Source organism: Marmota flaviventris, chromosome 10 (assembly GCF_047511675.1).
Source record: "Marmota flaviventris isolate mMarFla1 chromosome 10, mMarFla1.hap1, whole genome shotgun sequence".
In the NCBI taxonomy this organism is placed as follows: Eukaryota; Metazoa; Chordata; class Mammalia; order Rodentia; family Sciuridae; genus Marmota; species Marmota flaviventris.
In genome coordinates this window covers 51,125,271-51,147,581 of record NC_092507.1, presented here as the reverse complement: position 1 = coordinate 51,147,581, position 22,311 = coordinate 51,125,271, and the positions used below count along the sequence as shown (strand labels likewise).

Sequence of the window (22,311 nt, the reverse complement as noted above, 5' to 3'; positions counted from 1 at the left end):
ATTTAAATTTATTATTCCTATTAGCACAGGATGACACCAAATAAAACATAATAGGGAATACAGAAATAAACCCAAGCACATTTGAGAATTTAAGACCTGACATGGAGGATATTTCACATTAGTGAGAAAAGATGAACAACACTAGAATAATAGGCTAGCCAGTTTAAAAATAAAGTTCGGTGACTACCTCACACATTATGAATTCTAAATTAAAAATTTAAATACAAATGCAAACACAGAGAATATATGCGCATACTACAAGGAAATAACAGATTAAAAATTTTTAAACAACCTTGGAAGAGCAAAGGCAGTTCTAAGCACAGTATACAAAACCAGAAATCAGAAAGGAAAATGCAATTATTAGAAACGAAAACTTCTATACAGCATGAACAAGGTTGAGTTACAATCCATCAAGGTTGAGTTACAATCCATCAAAGAGGAAAAAAAATTTGATACTCATTGAATATTCAAAGTTTTAAAGTCAGTAATGTACCAATTATCCATAAAGTCAAAAATGGAAAAGGCTATGAAATAAAACCTCTATTCTGACTTTCTTCTTTGTTGTTTTCTTTATTATTTAAATGTTATATTCTCTTTTAAAATAACAAAACTATTAAAAAATAAATTGCTCAAATGAAAGAATTAATACCCAAAATGATAAATGACCACTTAACAAAATAAACAAATTGCTCGACTAAAAAATTTATAGTTGGGGTTGGGGTTGTGGCTCAATGGTAGAGTGCCTGCCTAGGATGGGGGGGGGGGGGGCCTGGGTTTGATTCTCAACACCACATATGAATAAATAAAATAATGTTCATTGACAACTAAAAAAACGTATTTAAAAAAATTTATAGTTAAGGCATTCTATTACAAAATTTCTGAACAGTCCATAAGACTGTTTTATTTTTCCTTTTAAGATAACTCTATTTTTATAGTTCTCAAAGACATCAGATTCAGCAATTTAGTTGAGTAGAAACTGAACTTCCTTATTTAATTCCCCAGGGCAGCTTTAGCTAAATAAAATCACTTAGAGAATATCATTTGTTGACTCACAATTTTTTGTTTCACTTTAAAATACATGTGGCAAGATTTAGAAAAAGGAAAAAGAATGAATTATTCATAGAATAAGGTTGTGTCTCAGTGGTAGAGTGCTTACTGAGCATGTATGAGGCTTGGGTTCTATCCTCAACACAATAACAAAAAAAAAAAGAATAAATAAAATGAAGATATTACATCTATCTACAAATAAAAATTTTTTTAAAAACATGAATAATTTAGTCCATTCAGTCTATGAAACATTTTCTGTATATTTGTGTGAGATAAGCCAAGGAAAGAAAAACAAATATTTATAATTTAACTGCAAATGAGAAAAAAAATACACACACAAATGAGGATATCACAATAAAGTTCAAGATAACAGTCTCAACTCAAAATTCTAAACTATCCTTACCCACAAATCCCTTAAAACTTTCCTAACTTTTAAAAAAATTAAAAGTAAATTAATATTCATTTGTCTAAAGTCAGGCACAGTGGCACACACCTGTAGTTCCAATTACTCTGGAGTCTAGGGCCAGGAATTCAAGAGCAGCCTGGGCAACCTAGTGAGACCATCTCAAATAGAAAGTATAAGGTGTTGCTTTGCCATTATCCAGTATATCCCAATCCCTCTAGTACCCAAAACACCTGGTTTGACTGTCCCCATGATCAAATGTTCAAATTGATAATGCCACAATTTCTTTTTTTTTTTTTTTTTTTCCTATGTAGTATCATCAGCACCTCAGTCTGGAGATGTATCAAAGTAACATTTTCTAAATAACTTTTTAGAGGTGTTTATGGTTTACTTTTTATACTTCAGAGATTTACTAAATCTTTTTTCAAGTGGATGTTCTTTACTAATACATACTACAACAAATCTTACCACCTACCATCTCCATATTTTTGTTCATTGTTTAAATTCTCTCAAGTCCTTTTCTAACTACAGAATAATCACATTAAAGAGAAGAAAACTAGGGGCTATGGCTGTGGCTCAGTGTTTGAGTGCTTGCCTAGCACATGTGAGGCACTGGATTCGATTCTCAGCACCACATAAAATAAATAAATAAAGTCATTTGTGTCCATCTACAACTTAAAATTTTTTTAAAAAAGTTTCTTTTTTTTCTTTAAAGAGGAGAAAACTCTTATAATTCTATCTCAATAAACAAATTAAAAACCAAGATAAGGTTTATTCATACACTTAACTGTTAATGATGTACAGGAGCAGAATGATGACTAAGCAGAGTTTTTTTGGAAAGCAAAATATCAACACTTGATGTGTAAATCATCAGTTGAGACCCAGATGTTATTTTCAAAGTTATTTTTTTAACCACAACTACGCATTAGAGTTGACAAATTATAAACTAATAAGTGAGACTACCAGAGAGCCGAGATCCAGCCCAGACTGCCCACACTGGCCTGCCAAGGATCCAGGCTCTCAATAGGCCAGGTCCACCCTGGCATGCCAGTGTGGGCAGACACCTACCAGAGCCTAGCCTCCAGCGCAGGACAGCCTCTTGCGACCAGCAGACAACCACAGGAGGTCAAGCCCAGAAGCCCAGATTCACTCACAACAGCCTATGCAGGTCCCAGGCTCACAGCAGGCCCAGTCCACCCCTACCCTGGATGGGGGCAGACACCCTTCAGAGCCTAGCCTCTGGCACAGGACTGCCCCTTCAGACCAGGAGACTACCACGTGAGAGGTCAAGCACTGTGGCCCAAATCAACTCACACCAACTTGCACAGGACCCAGATCCATGATGCAGTAGCATTTACTGAGGGACACCAGCAGGGTCTGGAAGCCCAATATCAAGGTGAGGTACAGGTAATCTGCACGGGTACTATAAGAATATAGGGAAGGAAACCGTAATATCTCAGATCCACACTGCAAGAAAGGAAGATACATAGACAACATGAAAAAACAAGGGAGGAAAATGCTCCAAACAAACCAGAACACTATAATAACAGAACCTATGGAAAACAAAGTTGATGAAAAGTCAGAGAAGGACTTCAGAATTAACATAATTAACATGATCTGTGAATTAAAGAATGATCTAAATGAGCAAATACAGGCAAAAATTGATCACTCCAACAATGAGATAAGAGAGCAAATACAGGTAGCAAAAGATTACTTCAAGAGATAGAGACTCTGAAAAAAAAAACAGAAATCCTTAAAATGAAGGATACAATAAATCAAATAAAAAACTCAATAGAAAGCATAACCAACAGACTAGATCACTTGGAAGACAGAACCGTCAGATAATGAAGACAAAGTATTACAATCTGGAAAATAAAGTTGAACACACAGTGAAGATAGTTAGAAACCATGAACAGAACATCCAAGAATTGTGGGACAGCATCAAAAGATCAAATCTAAGAGTTATTGGGATAGAGGAAGGCACAGAGTTTCAAACCAAAGGAATGCACAATCTCTTCAATGAGATAATATCAGAAATTTTCCCAAGCATGAAGAACGAATTGGAAAACCAAATACAAGAGGCTTATAGGACACCAAATGTACAAAATTACAACAGATCTACACCAAGGCAGATTATAATGAAAACGCCTAGCATACAGAATGAGGATAGAATCTTAAAAGCTCCAAGAAAGAAGAATCAGATCACATATAGGAGGAGACCAATTCGTATCTCAGCAGATTATTCAACACAGACCCTCAAAGCCAAGAGATTGTGGAACAACACATACAAAGCTCTGAAAGAAAATGGATGCAACCAAGAATCTTATATCCAGCAAAACTAAGCTTTAGAATTGATGATGAAATAAAAATCTTCCATGAAAAACAAAAGTTACGAGAACTTACAACTAAAAAGCCTGCACTACAGAACATCCTCAGCAAAATATTCCAAGAAGAGGAAATGAAAAACAATGATGAAAATCAGCAGAGTGAGGGATTACACTAAAGGAAATTCTAATCAGAGGAGAAACCAAGTCATGTTAAATACCAAAAATAAACAAAAATGATGGGGAATACAAATCATGTCTCAGTAATAACCCTGAATGTTAATGGCCTAAACTCACCAATCAAAAGACATAGACTAACAGATTGGGTAAAAAAAAAAAAAAAAAAGACACAACAATATGCTGCCTGCCTCCAAGAGACTTAGCTCATAGGAAAAGACATCCACAGACTGAAGGTGAAGGGTTGGGAAAAATTCAATCCACTAACATGGACTGTAAAGCAAGCAGGTAGCATCCATCCTCATATCAGATAAAGTAGACTTCAAACTAAAGTCAATCAAAAAAGATAAAGAAAGACACTACATACTGCTCAAGAGAACCATACACCAACAAGACTTAACAGTTACAAATATATATGCCCCAAACAATGCAGCAGCTATGTTCATCAAACAAACTCTTCTCAAGTTCAAGAGTCAAACAGACCACAACACAATAATTTTGGGTAACTTTTAACACACCTCTTTCATCACTAGATAGATCTTCCAAACAAAAGCTCACCAAAGAAACTATAGAACTCAATAATACAATCAATAATTTAGACTTAACTGACATATATAGAATATTCTAACCTTCAAGGATGGAATATACTTTGTTCTTAGCAGCACATAGACCATATAATATGCCACAAAGATACTACCCTGCATTCTATCAGATCATAATGGAATGAAATTAGAATCAATGATAAAATAAGAAATAAAATCCACTTCAACACCTGGAGACTAAATAATATGCTACTGAATGGACAATGGGTTACAGAAGACATCAAGGAGGAGATTAAAAAGTTTTTAGAGGTGAATGAGAACACAGATACAACATATCAAAATCTCTGGGACACTATGAAGGCAGTTCTAAGAGGAAAGTTCATTGCATGGAATTCATTCCTTAAAAGAAGAAAAAGTCAACAAATAAATGACTTAACACTACATCTCGAAGCCCTAGAAAAATAAGAACAAATAAATACCAAAAGCAGCAGAAGACAGGAAATAATTAAAATCAGAGCTGAAATCAATGAAATAGAAACAATTGAAAATATTGATAGAACAAAAAGTTGGTTCTTTGAAAAAAATAAATAAAATTGACAAACCCTTAGCCAAGCTAACAAAGAGAAGAAGGGACAAAACTCAAATCACTAACCTTCATGATGAAAAAGCAAATATCACAACTGACACTATAGAAATGCAGAAGTTAATTAGAAATTATTTTGAAAACCTGTACTCCAATAAAATAGAAAATATCAAAGGCATCGAAAAATTTCTAGAGTCATATAATTTGCCCAAATTGAATTAGAATGATATACACAATTTAAATAGCTCAATTTCAAGTGATGAAATAGCTGATGCCATCAAAAGTCTATCAACCAAGAAAAGCGCAGGTCCAGATGAATACACAGCGGAGTTCTACAAGACCTTTAAAGAAGAACAAATACCAATACTCTCCAATTAATTTCAGGAAATAGAAGAAGAGGCAGCATTTCCAAACTCATTCTATGAGGCCAATATCACCCTGATTCCAAAACCAGGCAAAGACACATCAAAAAAATAAAACTTAAGACCAGTATCTCTAATGAACATAGATGCAAAAATTCTCAATAAAATTCTGGCAAATTGCATACAAAAACATATCAAAAAGATCGTGCACCATGATCAAGTGGGATTCATCCCAGGGATGCAAGGTTGGTTCAAGATACGAAAATCAATAAATGTAAGTCATCACATCAATAGACTTAAAGATAAGTCTATTGACTTATCATATGATCACGTAAGTATATGATCGTATGATCATCTCAATAGACACAGAAAAAGTATTTGAAAAAATACAGCACCCCTTTATGTTCAAAACACTAGAAAAACTTGGGATAATAGGAACATGTCTCAACATCATAAACACACTCTATGCTAAGTCCTAGGCCAGAATAGCTAAAGCAATCATTCTAAATGGAGAAAAATTGAAGGCATTCCCTCTAAAAACTGGAACAAGACAGGGATGCCCCCTTTCACCACTTCTATTTAACATAGTTCTTGAAACACTGGCCAGAGCAATCAGATAGATAAAAGAAATTAAAGGGATACACATAGGAAAAGAAGAACTCAAATTGGCACTATTTGCTGATGATATGATACTATACCTAGAAGACACTAAAAGTTCCACCGGAAAACTTCTAGAACTAGTAAATGAATTCAGCAAAGTAGCAGGATATAAAATCAACACCCATCAATCAAAGGTATTTCTGTATATCAGTGATAAATCCTCAGAAAGGGAAATGAGGTAAACTACCCATTCTCAATAGCCTCAAAAAAAATAAATAAATAAAATACTTGGGAATCAACAAAAGAGGTGAAAGACCTATATAATGAAAATTACAGAACCCTAAAGAAAGAAATCAAAGAAAACCTTAGAAGATAGAAAGATCTACCTTGCTCTTGGATAGGGAGAATTTATATTATCAAAATGACCATACTTCCAAAAACAATATACAGATTTAATGCAATTCTAATCAAAATCCCAATGACATTCCTCATAGAAATAGAAAAAGCAATCATCATGAAATTCGTCTGGAAAAATAAGAGACCCAGAATAGCTAAAGCAATCCTCAGCAGGAAGAGTGAAGCAGGTAGCATCCCTATACCAGACCTTAAACTAGACTACCGAGCAATAGTAACAAAAACAGCATGGTATTGGCACCAAAACAGACTGGTAGACCAATGGTACGAAATAGAGGACACAGAGACTAACCCACAAAATTACAATTATCTTATTTTAGACAAAGGTGCCAAGAACATGCATTGGAGAAAGATAGCCTCTTCAACAAATGGTGCTGGGAAAACTGAAAATCCATATGCAACAAAATGAGATTAAACCCCTCTCTCTCACCATGCACAAAACTCAACTCAAAATGGATCAAGGACTTAGGAATAAAACCAGAGACCCTGCATTAACAGAAGAAAAAGTAGGCCCTAATCTCCTTCATGTGGGATTAGGCCCCAACTTCCTTAATAAGACTCCTTTGGTGCAATAATTAAAATCAAGAATCAATAAATGGGATGGACTCAAACTAAAGTTTCTTCTCAGCAAAAGAAACAATCTGTGAGGTGAATAGAAAGCCTACATCTTGGGAGAAAATCTTTACCCCTCACACATCAGAAAGAGCACTAATCACTAGGGTATATACAGAACTCAAAAAGCTAAACACCAAAACAAAAAAAATAATAATAATAACCTAATCACTATAATGGGCCAAGGATCTGAACAGACTCTTCTTAGAAGATGATACACAATCAATCAACAAATATATGAAAAAATATTCATCATCTCTAGCAATAAGAGAAATGCAAATCAAAACCAGTCTTATGATTTCATCTCACTCCAGTCAGAATGGCAGGTATGATGCATACAATCAACAATAAGTGTTAGCGGGGATGTAGGGAAAAAGGTACACTCATACATTGCTCGTGGGACTGCAAATTGGCACAGCCAATATGGAAAGCAGTATGTAGATTTCTTGGAAAAATGGGAATGGAACCACCATTTGACCCAGCTATCCCTCTCCTCAGTCTATACACAAAGGACTTAAAAACAGAATACTACAGGGACACGGCCACATCAATGCTTATAGCAGCACAATTCACTATAGCTAAACTGTGGAACCAATCTAGACGCCCTTCAATAGATGAATGGATAAAAAAACATGTGGCATATATACACAATGGAATATTACTAAGCAATAAAAGAGAATTAAAATCATGGCATTTGCAGGTAAATGGATGGAGTTAAGAGAAGATAATGCTAAGTGAAGTTAGCCAATCCCCAAAATCCAAATGCTGAATGTTTTCTTTGATATAAGGAGGCTATTCATAGTGGGATAGAAAGAGGGAGCATGGGAGGAATAGAAGAACTCTATAGATGAACTCTAGATAGGGCAGAGGGATAGAAGGGGAAGGGAGGGGACATGGGGTTATAAATGATGGTGGAATGTGATGATCATTATTATCCAAAGTACACGTATGAAGACATGAGTTGGTGTGAATATACTTTGTATACAACCAGAAATATGAAAAATTGTGCTGTATATGTGTAATAAGAATTGTAATGCATTCTTCTATCATATATAATTTTTTAAAAATACAAAATAAAAAACAAACTAATAAATGTAAATCAATAAAAGGACAAATTAGTGTCCTTTCATGGCAGATGAAGATAATCAGCCTCTCCCATGTGGCAAGAGATAGAATATTTTATTCACTGAGGATTTAAAGCCATCGCTCCTGGCAGAACCTTACAGAGTGATTAAGCAGAAAGCATCTTCGTCACATTGTGCCATGGATAAAAATGCTGCAAGAGGGGGGAACTGGGAATATAGCTCAGTTGGCAGAGTGCCTGCCTCGCATGGGTTCAATCCCCAGCACCACCTAAAAAAAAAAAAAAATACTACAAACTTCCAGTATCTGTGTATGCCAGTCATCTTCCTCAAATAGTATTCTGTAGTAAGATGAACTATAGATATGATTTTGAATTGTTGATATGCTTTTAGCTATACCATCAAATAAAATGAAATGTGAGGTCTGCTCTAAGTTTTTCATCTACTATAACCTTTTCTATCTGTTTTTATTTTTTAGCAACAAGTATCAATTGCTTATCAGCTGTCGGCTTTGCTCTAATTTCTTCTCTCCATCTCAGTTTGTTACTTACAGGAATATGAATACTGTCCCCACTTCTATTCCCCTTTATCTCCATGCACTAAACTCATACTCTAAAAAATGTTCAATTTGTTAAATCCACCTGAAAAGACTCCTAAAGACCCAGCATACATAGCAAAAAAAAAAAAAAAGCAGTGGAGAAGGGACACAAATATGAGAATGGGAAAGCAATGGTAATAATTATGTGGACTGTCTCTTTTTAGAGCTAAGAGGAAACAGGTGGCAGTAAAAGATGAAGACAAAAGATTCAGAAGAACAACAACAACACAATAAAGGCAAAACATGCAAGTTCAGAAAAAGGGTTTTAAAAAGAAGAACAAAGGGCTGAGAGCAAAGAGAATAATAAGATAGTCCCAAGGATACATCTTATAAACATTCTTAGGGCATCTCAGGATCATATCCACCAGTTAAAAATATTATATCGATGCATAGTTACTTTATAAAGATGACCTAAATAAAATGTAAAATTCAAGTACTGAGCAGACACACACTTACCATCACACTTGACTTGTAGCAAACAACCTGGACCTGTGCTGTGTTGCATGTTCCATGTTCACAGGCTGCATACAGTCATCACCATAACCAATCTAAATGGGATATAAGGAGTTGAAATGACCTCAACCATTTACTTGAAGATGGCAATAAGAATTATTAATGATATCTAGACTGTCCAAAGACAATATTGTCTTAAGCTTTCTTTATCTTATCTCTAAGAAGAACATAATATTTACTATCATTTGGTAAATAAATACTAATTATGTCAGGATCTTAGTAACTTCTGATGATTTCTAGGTATCTATGAATATTTGGAGCCTTCACACTTTAAAATGCAACTTTTCAAGCTGTTAAATATGCAGTCTAAAGATAAGATGCACACAGGAGATCAAACCACTTAATCAATAAAATATAATTAACAGATGAAGGATGTCAGAATCTCTGAAATGAAAGAAAACTTACAAAGCATCTAATAGCTAGTATTAACAGTAGTTCTTGACCATCAGTCCCATATAATACACTTCAATCTATCAGAGCTTAGATTGAGAGGAGGAGTAAAGTGGGTAAATTTAAAAGATTGAAAAAAAAATCACTCTCAGCCCAAGAAATCTGATTTGTTCTCTGGTTCAGATTCACTAATCACTACCCAAAGTTAACACATAGTAATGAGACCTTTACAGCATCCTCACCAACAGTAGTACCTCAGCCTATGACTAAACACTTCTAGAATAAGGAGGAGCTCACTACCTAATGAGTACTGTACTAAACTGAATATGCAGTTTTAAATGTAAAAGCTTGATAATGTTTTAAACTGTTTATTCTCTACTGATATAACTGTTCTATAGTTTTCACATTAACTATCTGATACCTACTAATTTTAAACAACTACATTTGCTAGAAAATGTTACATAGAACTAAAATTCTCCCTATACAGTCCACCAAGTAGTCTGCTTATGTCCTCAGAAATTAATCCTTATTCCATTTGACAACCCAGCTGATATTTTAAAACATACTTCCTAATACCCCTCCTTTCCAGTCTTCTCTTTTCCATATCAAAAATCCTCAATTCCTTCACTTAGCCAGAAGACTATAAAAAGAGGGTAATAAGGACTCAGTCAGGGTACCATAAGGGGACATACAGGTAACACACTGAAATGGTAGAACTAGCAATGTCACACAACTATATGAATGCATATGCTCACACACAAGAAAAGAGACTAAAGTGACTCTGAGATTTTAAGTCTGAGGTCTAGGAGGACAATGGTTCCATCCTCAAAAACAGGGAATGCAGATGGAGAAGACTAAAGTTAAGATGGGGAATTCAGTTTAAGACACTGATTTAGAAGTTGGTAACAAGTAAACATGATTATGATCTTTCCCAAATCCACTCCATTAGTTACTCTTGCCAAGACAAAGGTACATCCATGTTATTGAAGCTAATAACACTACATCACATTTAAACATAAAATACCACATTTATTTGTCAAATATTTGAGTAGCTACTTCTACAAGGTACTAAGGGAGATAAAATGATCACTAAGGGAGATAAAACTTACTTCCTAACCTCATTAACCTTCCATTCTAATAAGCAAGATGTTCATAACTACCATAACATAGCTGAATGTGGTTATATCTCACAATAGAGACACAAAGTTAATACAAAAGAGAAATATTCCACCATCCAATGAGAATATTCACAGACGAATCACAGGGCAGTATCACAGGGTAAATAATCACAAATGGCTTTCTTCAATACAAGGAACAAGGGCATGCTAATAACAAATCTTTCTATTCTGAAAATAAATACAGGAAAACACTAGACAGATTAGTTAGGAATAAGTTGAAGTATTCTCAACAATTATGACTATTGTTAAAGATTAGTGCTGAATTGTATCATCAGTCAATAAAAGACCATTGTTTAAAATATTCACAAACACAATTGTTTGGGCTTACAAATCCAATTGTTTAATGTCACTTGTCATTCCTAATTATAAATAATATATCAACTGGAAAATGGAGCCACAAGTTTAAATCTTTATGAAGGTTAAAGTTGCATATTCTTCAGATGATATAAATATTCTAGAGTTTCTGTAACTATACATTATTATACAGTTTTAAATTGTTATGTTTACTTTAGTACTTTTACAAACAACTGATTTTACAAAGTTTAAGAGTAGTTTAGTAAAAACTTAACTACATTTTAAATTGATAACATAATCACACAGAAAAAAAATAATTCAATTAATTTTGAGCACCTACTATATATACCTTTAGAGGGATATATTCCAAGGACAAAAAATTCTAAGGGCAAAGAATTTGGTGGGTTTGTTGTTGAAAGGAGTAATGATCTAGTAATTACAAAACTATTTTATGTGATTATAGGATAAATTAAGTGCTTACATACATTGATATTATTGAAATCCAAGTTCTTCCTGTGAGAAAAAGGAGATACCAATATGAATTAGTGCTGAATTTTTGTGTGTCTGTCCATTTAAAGGGTTGAGAAGCAATGACACCCCATAGCAATGAACATATTCAATGCCCAGATCTTGGGTCCTAAGCATCATTTTGCACTAAAATGAACTCAAACTCCATCATAAAACGGATGATTCCAGATCTCAAGTAGGTAACATACAGAAGAGCCTGGAACATCATAGGGTACAAAAGAGGAAAAAAAAAATGTTTACATATAAATGTGGACACATCCAAAAGCCATAGAAACCAGTCTGAAGGGACTGCAATTGACCAAACTTGGGAAATCACCATTTGGCAAGTACCAATGCAATGACTGATCCAAGCAAGAATCATCACTGGCTAAAACCACTAGGTTAAAAAAAAAAAAAAAAAAAAAACTCTGGAAAACAATACCCACATGATCTCAAAATATCATCCCCACTGACTGATTATTAAAAACAAAAAGGAGGGACAGGGGATGTGGCTCAAGTGGTAATGTGCTCGCCTGGCATGCGCAGGGCGCTGGGTTTCGATCCTCAGCACCACATAAAAATAAAATGAAGATGTTGTGTCCGCCGAAAACTGAAAAATAAATATTAAAAAAATTCTCTCTCTCTCTTCTCTCTCTAAAAAAAAAGGAAACAAATGATATTTTTAGAATACAGAAATCAGGCTAAACTAACTGATGGACATTAACATCATCAATGATGGAACAAACTATGTCATGATGAAATGAAAAGTTTGTAACATTACCTAGGTAAGAGAGGGAAAACTATTAACCTGAAACTAATTGTGAAGAAACAGATATATCAATTTTGTGAAGCAGTCTACAAAACAATTCGTCTAGACTCTTAAATAATGTTTTCTTTGTGCATGTGGGTGGGGGGTTGTATTGGGGATTAAATCCAGGACCATTCTACCACTGAGCTACATCCCCAACCCTTTTTTAAAAAATTTTATATTTTGAGACAGGGTGCAGCTAATTTACCCAAGCTGGTCTCAAACTTATAACCTCTCCTGCCTCAGCCTCCAAGTAGCTAGGACAAAGGCATGTGCCACTGTGCCTGACCAATGACAATGTCTTTAAAGAGAAGGAAGGAAGGAAGGAAAGAAGGGAGGAAGGGGGGGAGGGAGAAGATGGAGAATGCTCTAAATAAAAGAAAACAGAGACACGGCAATCAAATATAATTCATGATCTCTGACTGAATTCAGTATATTTTAAATGCATTATTGGGATATTTGAAAAAATCTAATTGTTAACATGTACTTTACATTAGATAATATTATCATATGAAGGTTAAATTATTTTGGTATGCTAAAGGAGTTACTGATGTAAGAGAATGTCCCAGTTCTTAGAAGAAACATGATGAAGTAGTTAGGGGTGAAGTGCCACTATGTCTCCACCTTACTTTCAAACAGTTCAGTGAGAAAGTATATGGGTACATTTAAATACAGACAGCACTTGTGCAACAGCAAGCACAAGCCCAAATGAGGCTAATGAATTTGGTGAAGGATATAAAGTACATATATTTGTAGTACTAACTCTTTCAAACACTTTATTATGGGTTTGAAACTTTCAAAAGAAAAAAAATTGGAGGAAAAAAGGTGAAAGTTAAGTTGACCTTTAGAACAGTAGATCAGACTTTATAGAGCCTAACCACTTCTTCACCCTACCCAGAAGGGCTAAAAGGAGTATAACATTCAAAAAAGGTATGGCTAAAAATAAAGATAATCATTCTAACTAATAACGAGTACTCACAAACCAATCCACCACCAGTTTTCTTTTCTTTTCTTTTTTTTTTTTTTTTTTTGGTACCAGGGATTGAACTCAGGGGCACTCACGACTGAGCCACATCCCCAAGCTCTATTTTGTATTTTACTGAGTTGCTAAGGCTGGCTTTGAACTCACAATCCTCCTGCCTCAGCCTCCCGCCTCAGCCTCCCAGGTCACTGGGATTATAGGCCTGCGCTGGGCCCACCATCAGTTTTCTACCATAGTGGTAGACTAAACATAATCTCTGCTTAAGATTCCCTGAGAGGTGATGCATGTACAACAGTGAATAAACAAAGCTATCTTATATATTATTCTCCCCAATATAAATACAACTACCAAGAAATTCTTTTTCTCAAATTGAGCTTTATTTTATACAGAGCCCTAAAACTAAAACATTTTCACAAAAGTTCAGATGATTTCACACCCAGTATCACTATGATAATAACAGTACTAATCATTTAAATTCTGTACCAAGAATTTTGTTAACCCATATACATATATCATTTAATCCTCACAATAAGGATAAGGCAAGTACTACTATTATCCTAAACTTATAAATAAAACAACAAAATCTTGGAAAGTCTACATTGCTTCTGTAAGGTCATACAGCTAGAATATACCAAGAGATCTTGAATTTAAGTAGGCTGACTCCAAAGCCCATGATCTTTGTTCTATACACTATATTCTGTCCTTTCACAATGAAATGTAAAATTTAAACTGATTGTATTGATTCAATAGATATCAACAATTACATACATGAGACACTTCAAAGAAAAATCAAAAGCATGTGTTTTTCCCAAATGCACATTTATATTTACATATGCATAGAATTTAACCAGATGTGAGTTTACTGTCAAATCCCAAGTAAGATAGAATTTAACCAGATGTGAGTTTACTGTCAAATCCCAAGTAAAATAATGACACTTAATTGTATTACTCAGTATCTATTGGTACATATGGTTTTAAACACTTTATTATGGGTTTGAAACTTTCTTTTTTTTTTAATAACAAATCTTCAATTTATTTGAAGCAATTCCATTTCAAAAACTTTTAAGTTACAGCAGTCACAGGAAAAACAGGGAACAGTCAGAAACAATAAAAGAATGATCATGAGTACTGATTTTTTTGTTGTTGTTTTTTTTAACACTGTCATGGCTTTATTCAAAAACACAGTTGCACAAAAGGATTAACCTCAAAGTTTAAGAAGAGATTCTTAAAGAACTTAACACACTATATACATAGTGCAATACAAAGAGCATTAAAACAGGACCCCAAAATTCTACAAAATATAAAACCTCCTCTTACTTATTTGCATGAAAATACCACCCACAAAGCTAAATAAGTTCTTAAAAGTTATCTGGAGGTTCACTATGTGTTGTTTTCAAACCAAAGAACTCTAATTTTGATTGTACAATAAGATGATTGATAAGAAAGTCAATATATAGATTTCATTTTAAAAATAAGTATTTGATAATCTGGACATAGTATGTAATGAGAATTCTTAGAGACTAAAGCAGGGCATATCAATTCCTAAAAATTAAGAGAAAAAATGTTAATGTTCTGTACTTTCTGACCCCCCCCCTACTAAATTTATTCCAAGTGTTTTTTTCAGTCAGCTGTGCAACTGTTTTAGTTTCTCCAGAAATAACCTTTAAAACGCCAAGTCATACATTTTAAACTAAAAAAAAAACAAGCAGCAGCAGCACTAAGTAATTTAAATGTGTCCCAGTAGAGAAGAATAGCTTCAATTAGTTTACTGACACTTTTTAAAACCTTACAAATATTCAAAACAAAGAAAAAAAATTTAGATAGTCAAGATGAACAAAGCAATTACCTTGAACATGGAGCCTCCATGACAAAAACAGAGATGTACTTGTGTACTCATTATATTTTATATAGTAACCATGTAAGTAAGCACACACTCATACTTATCCCAAATATTCTTTTATTTTAATGAACATTCACTTGAAAATAAGTCTTAATTTTAATATTTAATCCCAAACATTTTTCCAACTGCCTACAATATTCCAATTAAATGCTACAACTGGTAATGCTTTAAAACTATAGGAACAACTAAAGGTTCTACTCAGAAAAATTATAAATACTGCACAGGGTTGGTATCCAAATAATTTGGGATGCCAACTTAAAAATTGACTTAAATGTCTAATTATCAACAGGCAATGAACATTGATGCTTATTCAAAAACCCTCCTCTGCTTCTTTACTTTCTTCAACCTACTTATATGGTCTTACATGTTGTCAGACAAGAAAGATTTACAATAAGCAGAGCTTGATGCCTAAAATTGTATCAATAACAATATTTGTATCTCAGAAAATTCTCAGTTTCTTCTACTCTGTTTAAAACCCAGAGAGATCTGAAAAGGTGGTGAGGTATAAGACTAAAGGTTTTCTGGGTATCCAGAAGTTCCCAGCTTTCTTTTGGAATAGAGAGAGGGGAGTCAACAAGAAGGGAAAGTGATCACAAAGAAACTGATAAGAAAATGCACAACTAAAACAAAACAAAATAAACAACTATTGGCATGTCATGATCTGCAGCCTAAAGAGAGGGCTCATCTGCGTGTCTCACTTAGTATAGGCAATTTTTCCTTCAAAAATAAAATCTTATCAATCACCACAAAATCCATGAATTATATTACGGACTAGAACCTCCCCCAAATTCATAAACTATATTGCTGAATAGAACCTTTATTATTCTGCATCTACTTTACAACTTAATTCATGTGACAAAAAAAACACCCAAATATCCTTAGCTACTTAAAAAAAGCCAATGCCTTCAAAATAAAGATCCCTGGAGCATCTCTTTAAAAAAAAAAAGTAATAATAATCAACTTATTCAAGAGACTACTGTTATTTCATATTACAGATGACTGTAATTTCAGTTAATTTATAAATAACTTTAAAATCTTATGAATGAAATGCACCAAACTTCACCTGTGTAAAAGCAATCATGTTTTAATTACGGACTAAAAATTACTAATACAATGAACTTGAACTTGAATTAGAAAATTAAGCTTCTAAATATAATTGCTAGAGAATGTCTTAATGGGAGGAGTGTCAATGAAATTTTTTTCTCTACATACAATATGATCATTAACAGACTAGTAAATCCTAACTGGAATGATAAGGCAAAAATAGTAAAACCACACTTTTCTATAAAAAGGAACACATTATCTTCTGTAGGGATAGCTATTGTACATGAAAAAACAAAGATGTGATCACTCTATTGCACACCCAGGAATGCTGGGGAATCTGGTCTTAGAATGATCTAGTCATCTTCCTCTCCACCATCTTCAGCATCTCCTTTCCTCTTCTCCCCCCTCTTCCTCCTCCTCTTCCCCTTCATCTACATAATCATCATCATCTTCTTCATCCTGAATTTCTTCTTTCATCAGTAAGAAAGGCCCACTTCTTCTTCTCCCTCTCCCAATTCTGATCCTGCTTCATCTTCATCCTCATCCTCCTCATCATCTTCCTCCTCTTCCTCATTTCCTTCAGGTGGACCAGCTTCATCTTCCTCTTCATCTCCATCACCTTCATCTCCATCCTCATCATCCTCCTCTTCGGAGTCAGGTGCTTCATTATCTTCCTGATCAAATCCATCTAAGTATGTGATTTGTTGCTGCAATTCAAAAAAAGTTTCTCTGTAATCTTCCAGATTTGTGATCTCATAGTTAAACATGTCAAGACTTTTCATATTTTTAAGATTTTGCAGAGCTTCTACCATACTGAGATCTTTGATTTTTGTTTCCATTCAGATTGAGGTAGATAAGATTTGAACATTTCTGCCAGGACTTTCCAGCCTCCAGAAATTATATTGTCACTAAGTTCCAACTTTCGAAGTTTGTTTAAGCTGGGAAGTTGGGCCAATGAACTTAATTCCACATTAGCCATACTCAGAAACTCTAGTTCTTTAAGTGTCATTCAGGCCTTCAATTTCCCCATTGACACACAGGCAATTATCAAGAACTAATTCTGTCACCTCCTCCGAGGCTCAGTTCCTTAACTCCATGTTAATCCTCTTCTTCATCTCCATGTCCTCCTCTTGCTCTTCTGCTCCTACTCTCTTCCTTTCCCCTTTCCTGCTTGTCCCACTACCCCCTAACCCTAAAATTTTTAAAAGATTTGGAAATGAATGAAAAAAAACACACAAATTTAAACGCCCACTACCACCAGATAGATGTGGAGGAGAAAGAAAAGAATAGCAAATGGAGTCCAAGGTAGTTGGGACTCTAACTCGGCTGCCCCCACCTCCTTGTCCACATACCCACGTGCGCACGTGCACACACACACACACACACACACATACACCAGCAGTTTCCTTCCCCTTCAATGGCTGCTCTGGGTTTGAAACTTTCAAAAGAAAAAAAGTTGGAGGAAAAAAGTAAGGTGAAAGTTAAGTTGACCTTTAGAACAACAGATGAGACTTTTTGAACATAGGTTCAAAATAGACAGCAACATTTTTCCAGATGCTTTCATCTAGAACTTCATTCTCCCTCATTCAAGGAGAAACAATGCAAAAAAACCAAAAAACAAAAACAAAAAAAACCTTACTATAAATTTACCATTATTCAAATATACTAAACAATGACACAAAAGGGAAAAATAACTAAGAATTAACCTTGAACACTACTGCCACGATAAAATAATTTTAATAAACAAAGCATGTCCCCCTAAACCTGATCCTCTTTCAATGTTCTGTTTCTCAGTGAATTTTATCACAATCCATCCAGTTAAATAAATCAAAAATCTAGGTGTAGCCAATGACATTTTGTCTTTTCAACTTTCATATCTAATGTAATTTCCAGTTCTACCTCCCCAACATTTCTGAAATCCATTCACTTCTAACTAATTATCTTTTACAATTTACCTCCACCTTCTCTAGATTAATACCATCTCTCAGTGGGCTACTCCAGCATCTCCTAACTGGTCTCTCAGTCTTCTCCCCTTGATAATCAGTTCTTCCTCTGAATAAATAATATCAAATACTTTTTCATATCACTTAACATAATTGTAAAGTTAAATCTCCTTATCTGATTTACATCTGCTTCCTCTGTTACAGTAAATTCTACGAAGGTAGTAACTATATTTACTCACTACTACATCACTGTGGCCTAGAAAAGTACCCAATTATAAATAAATGCTAAATGATTGAATGTGTGTCAGAGATTACATCACTCATTGTAAGGATACCTTATGACATCAAGCCTCCATCACAGAATTTTATATTTAACTCTGAAATTAAAATTCATCTTACTATTAATACTCTTAATCTGTTTAAATAACAATATTTCTTTTCTCTTACTGAATCATAAAATAATGATGCTTTTTGGAATTTTTTTTTAATCTCATGATTCACAATTCACCTGGGGGGCTCACTCATTTCATACTGGTAATCTAGCCTTTCTTCTTCCTTGGCTACTATCCCACTCTCAACAATCAATAATTAACAAACCTATAGGTTCTTTCACCAATATATTTCTTTATTCCATTTTCAATAAAGTCACTCTAAATCTAACTCCTCATTACTTCTCATCTGAGCTGTTACTGTGACTTCATTTGTTTAAACTATTTTTTTTCCAAATTCAACCAACATTGTGTACTTACTACATGCAAGAAAACTGAAGACACAAAGTAGCTCTCTATTTACCCCTCTCTCTAATTGCTCTCCCTAAAATTTAGCCTTAGGAATTTTTGTTCATTTTATGCTTCTTTCTGGAATTACTCTCCTCCCTATTCCTACCTATAAAATCTCTACCCACTATTAAAATTCCAGATTAAATCTCATCTTCATAAAACCTTCCCTAGTCAACCTCTCTTTTCAACTTTAACATTCGAAAATGCACAAAATCTAACAATTATTACCTATACTTTCTGCTTCCTTAGGCAAAGTTTACACTTCATATATTCTTCTAGACTATAAACTTCCCAAGAGCAGGAGCTTCTGTTTGTCTCTTTTGTTCACTGCTCTATCACCTGCAACTAGCAGAGTAACTGATACAATAAAGCTACAAAGCAAGATCTTTATACATTCCAGGATGCAGAACAAATCTTTGCAATTGTAGTACAGTGGGAAGAATAAAAAATAAAAATTTTAAAAAAATGGACTGAAAGACATACACTCTTTGAGCTTCAGTTTGTTCATTTGCTAAATGTAAATAATAATCAGTGGCTCACTGAACTGTTACAATTAATGAAGATAATGTTTCAAAAGCATTTGGTACAGATGCCAGGCAGGTGGCACACACCTGTAATCCCCATGGGGATGGAGGAGTGGGGATGGGGGGATGGAGAGTTCAAAACCAGCTTCAGCAAAAGTGAGGTGCTAAGCAACTCAGTGAGACCCTGTCTCTAAATAAAATACAAAATAGGGCTGGGGATGTGGCTCAGTGGTCAAGCGTCCCTGAGTTCAATCCCTGGTACACCCCCATCCCCTGCAAAAAAAAAAAAAAGCATCTGTATAGATAAAGACAAGAGAACACTTATCAGTGAATGTTCTGATGATTGTATTAAAGAGTAAGAAGTATTCAATGACCATTAAACAAAATCTCAGAAAAGTACCAATTTGAAACTCAGGAATATCAGGAAAATATTTTTAAATTTGAATAATGTCTAGCTTCTTAGGTTTTTCCATTAAAGAGTTCCATGAGTTAATTAATTCTGAAATATACATTTAGCCCCAAATTTTAAGCATGGCTGTAACCATTTCAGATTAATTAGGAATAATCCCAACTTGATAATACAAGTATTAATGTTAATTTTATGGACAGGTATAGATTGTATTGTTAAAGAAGAATGATAACTTACTATAATATATAATGCAATAATAAGAACAGTAGTTGCAAACTCTTTTGAGTTAGAAGTGGCAAACTCATTTGAGTTGCGTTAGTCTCAGAAAGCAAAGGAAAAAATTTTGTCTACAAAACACTAGTGAATAGTATTCAAAGCCCTTTACCAAATCTAGAAATACTTATTAATTATCACAAACACCTTTTTCAACATATGTACATCCCATTTCACAGAAAAAAGAGCACCAAGTAAATAGCTTTAAAACTTACTAATTATACAACTTCTTATGTTTTCTGCTTTTTAACTTTAAATAGTTCTCAAAATTTTATAACAAGTGAATTGATCAGCAATTCAATACAGCACCAGATTTCCTGACTAATTAGAACCCCTTCACTGTTCAGGAAAAAGCTTTATCAATTTGAAACTCAGAAAAGACATAGATTTTTCCTTTAAAGCCTTTCCAGTTCCTCTAAGTACTTTCAATGATTCATAATCTAATTATAAATCACAAGCAAGAAGGAAAGACCACTCCCTTGCGCATCTAAGTGCTATCAACTGACACAAAATCACTGCAAAAAAAAAAAAAATCCATTGGGACATACAGTACGGAAAACAAATGAAAATTCCCATCTAAGTCATTTAAACATGAAAGGCTGTAGGACAAGGTATTCTCCTCAAGTCTAAGGTAGTAGCGGACCACATATAGGAAAATAACACAAAATGAAAATGTAAGCCAAAGAAGCTAAAATAAAAATAAATTCAATAAGCAAAGTCAGAATTGGCCGTTGTAACTCAGGGTCATCAAATGTTAAGAGTGTATTCTGAACCTTCAATCTCAAAAGAGAAACTCAAATAAAATTAGTGAACGTTAATATCCAGATAGAAAGGCATCAGTATACCCAAGGTAATGTGTTACAGTTTGAAACAGTGACAAAGACCACAAGAGGGGACAGGGAATAGGAATGAGAAAATGAGATCTTAAGAATTTAGTTTTTTGTGTGTATATTTGTTTTTGTTTTTGTTTTCCCCAGAGAGAAATGGGCACGGGGAAGGGGCCAAACAGATGAGACAGCTCAGGGCACAAGGTCGTGCCTGGAATACCTAATAAAAAACCGCAATGAAAGAGAGCTGCCCACAGGAAGGCTTACGGTTTGTTGTCTTTAGAGCCCAAGACAGGGCAAGGAGGAGTCAGAAGACAAATGACACTGGAAAGCGGAGAGGAGGGAGGCGCCAACGCCTCGGAGAACCCAACTGTTGGCCATAGGGTCTCCACTGGGGCAAGGCCCCCCAGAAAACCCTGCCATTCGGGAGTTAGAGACGCTAATTCCCGACCTTCTCGACTCCCCTCGCCTCAAGCCGACCCCTCACCGAAAGAGAAGGACCCGAGAACTGTACAAATGTGCAGGAGCCACCAACCCAGGAAACGCTCCACCTCTAGCAACGGCCGCCACAAAAGCAGCTGCACGCAGACGTTCCAAACTCGACGCCGCAGCCTCAGCTCTGCGGCCACGCGGCCACCGTAGTAAGAGGAACAGCCTCTGCCGCGAGCCTGCAGATCAGCCACTTCCGGGGCAAAGCCTGGCGAAGAGCGTCGAGGAGCACTGGCCTGCGCTCGGCTGGCCTCCTACGTCCCGCCTTCCCACCGGTTTGCCTCCCGTAGCAACCGCTGATCACTCGTGCCACGAGGGCAAAGCCCAGAGAAGGCTTCTATAAGCAGTGTCTCTCTGATGGACTAAACCTTGCTACAGCTGTCAAAAATGCCTGTTGAACAAGTGGACTTCAACTACCAGCATGCCATGCAACACCACGCTTGCTTTCGGCTCAAGAACTACAAGACCCAGTATGCACCGCGCCCTTCATTCTCAATGTCCGACAGTTTAGACCTCTAACCAAGCCACATTGTGATAAAAATACCACTATTGTCTTAACCTGTTGCAAGGGTACTTGAAGCCAGGCTATAGTTAGGACTCTAGGTTAGGTAAAATACCCAGGTACGTGCGCACTCACTTTCCATCTTTATATTCTTTTTAAGGATTGAAACACAACAGTCTGGAAGAGGGCTCACTTTTAAAAGATG

General features: G+C 35.1%; 1 protein-coding gene and 1 pseudogene across 1 annotated transcript in view; both read right to left on the bottom strand.

Annotated features, from left to right (window-relative positions):
- The window catches only part of Atg4c (autophagy related 4C cysteine peptidase), a 94,901-nt gene extending 73,161 nt beyond the window's left edge, over positions 1-21,740 (bottom strand). Inside the window, exons 1-2 of the mRNA XM_071617907.1 lie at positions 21,651-21,740; positions 9,201-9,292 (exon numbers count right to left, since the gene is read on the bottom strand). The gene's annotated coding sequence lies outside the window, so the exon portion shown is untranslated. The remainder of the gene's footprint in view (positions 1-9,200; positions 9,293-21,650) is intronic.
- Positions 13,814-17,436, bottom strand: LOC139707253 (acidic leucine-rich nuclear phosphoprotein 32 family member E pseudogene; annotated as a pseudogene).
- Positions 21,741-22,311: the final 571 nt, after the last annotated feature.